The sequence below is a fragment of the Chinchilla lanigera genome, unplaced genomic scaffold (genome assembly GCF_000276665.1).
Source record: "Chinchilla lanigera isolate Chin_1 unplaced genomic scaffold, ChiLan1.0 scaffold00084, whole genome shotgun sequence".
In the NCBI taxonomy this organism is placed as follows: Eukaryota; Metazoa; Chordata; class Mammalia; order Rodentia; family Chinchillidae; genus Chinchilla; species Chinchilla lanigera.
The window spans coordinates 9,213,969-9,221,418 of record NW_004955485.1 but is presented as its reverse complement, the minus strand read 5'-3'; positions in this window follow the sequence as shown (position 1 = coordinate 9,221,418).

Sequence of the window (7,450 nt, the reverse complement as noted above, 5' to 3'; positions counted from 1 at the left end):
TGAACCACAGGTCCTGCAGTTTCCTTCACTGTTTAAGATTATAGATCTATTAGGTTTTTAAAATACGTTTAAATGCCAGGCATGGTGGTACAAGCCTGTAATCCCAGCACTGGGGAGGCTGAGGCAGGAGGATTGCGACAAATTCGAGGCCAGCTTGGGCTACATAATGAACTCAAGGCCAGCCTAGACTACATAGCAAGACCTTTTCTCAAAAAAACCATAAATAAATAGACAAAACATTTAAACAATTAGGAAACAAGTTTAGTGTATTTTTAGATTCTCCCTAAGAGGAAAAGAGTGAGCTATAATACAGTGGCTCTATTTTTAAAATGCCAGAATTTTCATACGTAGTTTGTTTTGGATTTCTTTTAAATGCTTATTATCTTTTTGAAATACTGGTTAAAATCTTAGAATTCTGGCCCTAAATAGCAATATTACAGAAGTCTCTTTTATAAAAGCTTAAAGATCTGGGAATGTTTCCAGACATCTTTTTTCCATCTTGTCTGTAACTTTGGCAGAGACCTGGATTATGTTTATTATTTGGGACGTTCAGGGGGCGTCCACATGCATGCACACACACCCCCGTGTGTGCAAAATGTTGTTGCACTTGAAAACTCGGAGCTGCTCTGAGTCCTTAAACACTGGAAAGCGTCCTCTAGAGATGGTGAGGGCTCAGTAGAAGTGCACACGCTGGTTTCAGCCCAGAGGGCCTTGAAGCCTGTGGTTGTGACAGACCCTTCCTACCAGCTGGAGAATTCTTTGGGTGACTAGTGTCCCTTGTAGGAGGGTGTGTTTCTTTCAGTGTTAAGTTGGGTGACAGGCTCTGTTCTGAGAGCTGTCTGTCTCCATTTGGCAGGAAGGAAAATGATGTGGTTGGGGGTGACGTTTGGGGGGCGGGGAATAAACTTTGAGAACTTTCTACCTCTACTTTGAGGTGTAGGAGCAAAAAAATTTATCTTAAATTTAACATTTATTATGACATCAGTTAACTTTTGAGCTCATGTCAGGCATTGGGCAGTAGTTTTATAGGTGAGATTAAATAAATCCAGTTTCCAAACAGCCAGACTGAATGAGTCTCCAAGAGTCAGACCAACAAAAGCTTTGCTCTGTGTTGAGTTTACTGGTAAGAATATTATCTTGATACTACCTCTCAAGGGTATTGTTGTAAAATGCCACTTTAAAAAAAAAATGCCACTTAAGGTTAAAGAGATAGATACAGCCAGGTGTAATGGCACACACCTGTAATCCCAGTAGTCTGGGAGGCTGAGGCAGGAGGATCACAAGTTTGAGCCCAACCTGGGCAACTTGGTGACAGCCTGTTTCAAAATAAAAAATTTAAAAAGGGGCTGGGGAAGTAGCTCAGTGCAAGGGCTGTTGGTTCAATCCCCAGTACCATAAAAAAAGAGAAACATAAAGAGTTATATTTGACAGAAGCTTGAAACTCACATCTATCTGCCCAACAGTGGGATTTTCACTCTGTAATTTAATAATTTGTAGATACATTATTTGTGTGTAATTTTATAAGTGTTCATATTTTTCTCATTTTGCTTTGTGTAAAGTGTACAAAATTTCAAAGTATAAAATACTGCTTATATTGCTTGTAATTACAGTGTGTAAATATTTTCTAATTGTGTACATTGACAGGGCGGGGCAAGTGGGTTATTTGGGTTTTTTTTTAAGTGACCCTTTTGTATTGCAGTTTCAACAGATAACTGCCCATCAAATTTAAAACCACTTTGATATATTTTTATTTAGCAGTTCCAGTAAGAAAAATGTCTATTTTTAATTGTCTTTCGCCATTGAAGAAAAGTACTTCATCTGACCCTTAAAAGTAAACAGCCAGACACCAGTGCAGGACCTTGTATTTAGGACTCTGCAGAGCCTCCGTCTCGGGGTCAAAGTGCACTCAGTATTTCCATTTGGGTTCTCTTAGAGATTTTGTGATTCCCTCTTGTAGCACAAATAGCCCCTCGTTTTTCTCCCAAATTAAGTATTTTCCTTTTCCCTCTCGGGTCCCCAGGCCTTGTCTCCCTCCTGCTGCTGTTGCCCGGTGAGTGGGATGATGGACAGGGAGGGGTATTCATTGCAGAGAAGGCCTGGCCGCTCCGGGGCAGGCTGGGTGGTACCACTGTGTGAGACATCACTGGGTCCAGTGGTGTGGCTGTGGGCGTCAGCCTTGCTATCCTTTTTGCAAGCAAAAAATTAAGGTACTTGTGTTTATGTTCTTGTGTGTGACTATTTGCCTTTTCTAACCTTTCCTTGTTCTCTGAAAATAAATTCTGTTAGTTATATTAAGTGAAGAGGCTCTCTATACAAAACGCATCCATGTCACAGTAAAGTAACAGTATCTGCACATTTTCTGTCTATACCCTGCTGGCAGTGGTGCCTTTGTCACCCTTTAGAAGGTTGGCGTTTTCTTGTGTTGAAACACAAGTAGTAGCCTGCTTGGCCTTCACAGAAATCTCCCCAGATGTAAAAGATAAAGAAGTGTTATCTCAGTCAGACCATTTGTACATTTATATTTATCAAAACAGATGCAGTTGGTGGGGACCAACCAGTAATAATGTGTGGAGTCTTTAAACCAAGAGTAACCCTTAAATTTAAAAATTAGAATTTTAAGAAACAGGAACTGGGATTTAGCTCAGCGGCACAGCACCTGCCTGGCAAGTGCAAGGTTGTGAGTTTGATTCCTGGTACTGGGAAAACAAACAACAAAAAAAAGAATTCTAAGAAACACTGGGCATGGTGGCGCACACCTGTGATTCCAGCATCCAGGAGGCTAAGGCAGGAAGATCAAGGCCAGCCTGGACTGCATAGTGAGTTCAGAGCCAGACTGGACTATACAGCAGGGCTCATCTCCAAAAAACAAACAACGTTAAGAAATGACCACCGAGAAGCAACTAAGCTGGAAAACAGGAAACGCCCACCCTGGTTTGTCTGGGAGGCAAGAGCAAGGTGCAGGTGCCCAGCGTGTAGAGCAGCTAACAGGGTCGTGGGGTGACCTCTCGCCCGTCAGCAGAGACACACCTCATTCTTTGTAGGTGCGTTTGCCTTTCCCGGGCCGTCCTGCCAGCCGGTGGGTGCACCAGTGCCTGGGTAGCAAATGCAGATTTCTCTTTCCTTTCATTTCTGTTCAGGAGTTTTATACTTACTACACCTTGTTGAAGTCCTATGAATGTATGTGTGTGTCATTAAAACTGCTCTTTCAGTTGGAGTATGTTTGGTGACATTTGTTTGGGATTGGGGAGGACACGTGTCTCGATCGCCCCGTGTCTTGCTCTGCCCCATTCCCGAGTTCTTAAACGGATTGCTTCCTCCCTTCCTGCAGCTCTGGCCTCCACTCTTTTATCCTCTGGGTAACAAGTTAATGGCTTGCTGTACACGTCACAGTCAGGTTCAGTACTCGTCACCTCCTTGACCATGTCCATTCAACAGCTACTGCGTGTCACCTACCTCGTAGGTGCACCTTTCAGGATTCAGTAAGGATGTGGTGAGTGGGATAAACAGTGCCTCGTGACTCCTGCCTGCTGGTGTCCAGCTTAAAGTACTCCAGAGGTTATTGGGCAGAGAAGGCCAAAAAGAAATTTGGTGGCCTAACGCTGTGCGCCAGGGCCGCCTGCCGGGTGGCAGCTTCGGGAGACAGGCTTAGCACCTCCCCAGACAGGCTGCTCTGAGAGACTCGCCGGAGGTGTGTGCGGTCCGGAGCCGCTGCTCCCTCTTTCTCCCTCCTGGCAGTCTGGGCTGGAGGGAGCTCCCCATGAGCACTCTTCTCTGGGCAGGGGGCGGAGGGGTGGGGAGCTGAGCCAGGCGGGAGGGGCGATGTTGCCGTAGTGCTTAGAAAGGGGGATTGTACAGTTTAAGGGAAAGAAAGGCTTTGACCTGGCCCCTGGGCTCAGCCCTCCTTCGGAGATTCACCACACTAACCCTGTGATCTTCGGCAGGTTGCTTAAACTCCCTGAAGCAGTTTCTTCCTCTGATAAAAAGTAAGTGCGGACTACGTGAAGTTGTGTGTCAGAAGGGCTCAGTAGTGCCTGGTGCACAGCAAGAACACCATCCGTGCTGACTGCGGTCCAGGGCTCTTGAGGCTCTTCTGAGAGGACAGTTGGAATTGGGCCTAATGGGCACCTTGGGTGTGCTGACATCCGATCCAACCTTATCTCCAAGCAGTACAGTTCCCAGTCAGGCGTGTTGGCATACTCCTGTAACCCTGGCACTCAGGATCTCCCGCTACATCCCCGGCCCCCAGGCAACTTCTTGAAACCCTACCTCAGGATAAGTTTTGAAACGCTGAGCACATAGCTTAGTGTGAAGGCCCTGGGTTCAGTCCTCACAAGTGGGGAAAAAAAAGCTGTGACTTTTTGAGGACTAGGTGTGCTAAACTGAAGGAAGCAGTGTGGTGTGTGGATGTGTTCTGATGTCTCCTTACTGACCCAGAAGGGAGAGAGGGCAGGCCAAGGACCAGGCTGACAGGAGAACCAAAGGAGCCAGGCTTCTCAGGCACAGTGCAGCAGTGAGATCACAGCACTGTTACACAAGTCAGAGTTCCTACTGTGTGCGACTCACCTAGAGGGACAGCGCCAGGCACAGGCACCGTAGAGGTGGAGATGCAAAGCTGCCAATCCAACAGGAAGTGAAGCTGAGGAGCCCTGAGACCCCTTGCCCCAAGTTTCGGGAATTCACGCCTACTCTCTTCGTCTAGGATCCTCACTATAGTAAGTAACGGCCCTGTGCAGAGCCTGGAACCAAGCCAACCCCAGGTTGGAGCTTCCCGAGGACAGCCACACTGCCCTCAGCACTGTCTTACAGCACCAAAGGGGAAGGTAACCTAGCAAAGGGCGCCTGTAATCTCAGCACTCAGGAGGCTGTGGCCAATCTGAACTACATAGCAAGATCATGTCTGAAAAACAAAACCAAAGAACTGTAGTCCAGGCTGGCTTCAAACTCACAATGACCCTCCTACCTCAGCCTTCTGAGTGCTAGGATTATAGGGCCACACCACCACACCTGGTATATGTGGTACAAAGTGAGTTCAAGGTCATACTGGGCTACACAGTGATACCTTGTCTCAAAAAAACAAAACAAAAACATGTTTGTAGCCAGGCGTGGTAGGGCATGCATCTAATTGCAGCGCTGGGGAGGCTGAGACAGGGGGATTGCTGTGAATTCAAGGCCAACCTGGACTACATAGCATTTGAGGCCATCCTGCACTACAAAGCAAGACCCTGTCTCAAAACACACACACAAACCCACTTGTATTTGTGTGTGGAGTATTCCAGGCATTTCCCACTGAGATCATTTCACAAACAGCCACCCTCTGAAGCAACCAGGTTAGTGACTTCTAGAACGATCAACAGCCTGCTGAGGGATTGGCTTGCCTGTGTCCCTGGATTAATGTCTTGGTTTGATTTCAGGCCTGCTCCTCCACTGCCAGTACTCTTCCTCATTCAGATTTTACCAGCTGGTCTGCAGGGAGGAGTATTGTCAAAGGTTGCTGTGCACCTTCAGGCCATAATATTAAGGGAAATAAATCAGACAGGCTTAGATAGCTCATGGTTTCTCTTACGGGAAACATAGAGAACAATGTAAAATAGAAAACATCTTTTGCAAATAGGAAGGGAACCACGGAATGGAGGGGCAGGGAGGAGGGAAACGTGCACACATGTCAGTTCCGCACAGCGAGTGTAACATGCTAATGAAATTTGAAGTAAATCAGCTTCCTGTAGTTCTACTAATTGCTTTCTGAGAGTTCCACTTTCTATAGTTCCACTGATTGCTTTCTGAGAACTGATTAGGTTCAGAGGTGTAAGGGGGTAGACAGCAGAAACTGTGACCTGAGGGGCTGAAGTCACTGCCCAGTGACAGTTCAGCAAGCGCTCTTCTGGTACTTGGCGCTGAAATCAGTTTTCCTCGTTTAAAAATGTGTGAGGTTCTGAGTCTGCCACCAGAGTACCTCCCAAAGGAAGTCTTGCCTCGGAGCGAGGCTGAGAGATGCGCAGCCCGTCTCACCGCGGCTTGCTGCCTCCTGCGCCCCCTGAAGTGGGTGCTGGCAGAGTGGGACCGAGGGGAGCCCCTCTCCTGTGGGTGCAGCCGAGGAGCTTTCTTGCTGCCCCAGCCTAGTGTTACTTCCCACCCGCTTGCCCGCACGGACTACAGAATCAGCTCTCAGGCATGTCTTTACTGACTTCCTCACCTAAACCATCGGCGCTTTCAGGACTTGCTACCACCTGCCTTTTCCCTCGGGCTTCCCATGAGGGCCTTCCTGTCTCGGTGAACCCCCCCTCACTGGCCTCTTTGTACCCTCCCCAAACGGGTGTATGCACAAATTTGTACATTCCTGCCTTTGCTGGTGATATTTTCCCCTCGGGTTTGACCTGCTTCTGCCTTCTTCGACTTCCCAGACTTGATTGCCCTCTGTAAATAAAAGAGTGAATTTTCAGGCAAGTGACTGAACCTGTTAAGACCAGTTTCCCACCTATAAAACGGGGCTGTAAATTCTTCAGGAGGGGCCAAGGGTACAATGGAAGGAATGAAGCTGGGCACACTCGTGTGCACTTTCTCGTGTTTCTCCACCCCCTCCTGTCTGCGGAGTGCTCGGAGGTGCGTTTTTGGGTGGCGGAGGGATGACGGGGGTCCTGCTGGCTACCCACCTGAGTCACATGGCACAGTCCAAACTGCAAGACTGCTCAGGGGTAAGCGCCCAAGTGTGAGCTTTGAGGGATACAGAACAAGGAAGGGCCCCTTGAGTGAAACACACCTCTGGAACCCTGTGCAGATGCCCCGAGGCCGTGCAAGAGTCAGTTGCAGTGGTCCATATTTGGGTTCTTTCGAGCCCACACCAGTATAGCGGGACTTTGGCGGGAGCGGGCAGGCTGGGTAGAGCCGGACCTTTCCGCAGCATTCACTCTGCTAGCGGGTAGGAAGGAGGCCGGGCTGGAGTCTGCGGGGGCTGACTCCGAGAAAGTTTCCAGGTTGCCGCTGGGGGAGTTACGGGAGGTGGGAAGGACAGGGTGATTTGCCTGAGACGCGCACTGGAAGTTTTGCATCAAGAGTGACGTTCGAGAGAAGCTTGAGCAGAACGCGGGTATCTGAACGACCCCGTCCGAGAGGTGACCCGGGTTAGGGCTCAGATTCGGTGAGCGAATCGGTGCCAATGGCTGGAGCTCACGTATCCAAAAGAGCATGTTCTGTGTGCACCTCCTTCGGGCCAGCCGTTCCCTGAAACCCCGCAGGCCGGACCCTCAGGCTGAGGTCATCGACCGCAAGGCGGAGCTGGGACCTCGACCCGGTCGGAGGGGCTCCCACCTGCTGTCGCCCCACCTCCGCCCCGCCCCGCCCCGCCCCTAGGTGGAGAGCAGAAGCGGGCGGCGAGAGGGCCAGCGCGGGTGGAGACCGGCGAGGGCCCTGCGAGAGGGGAGCCCCCGGACAGGTCGGCGGCGGCGGCGCAGGGCAG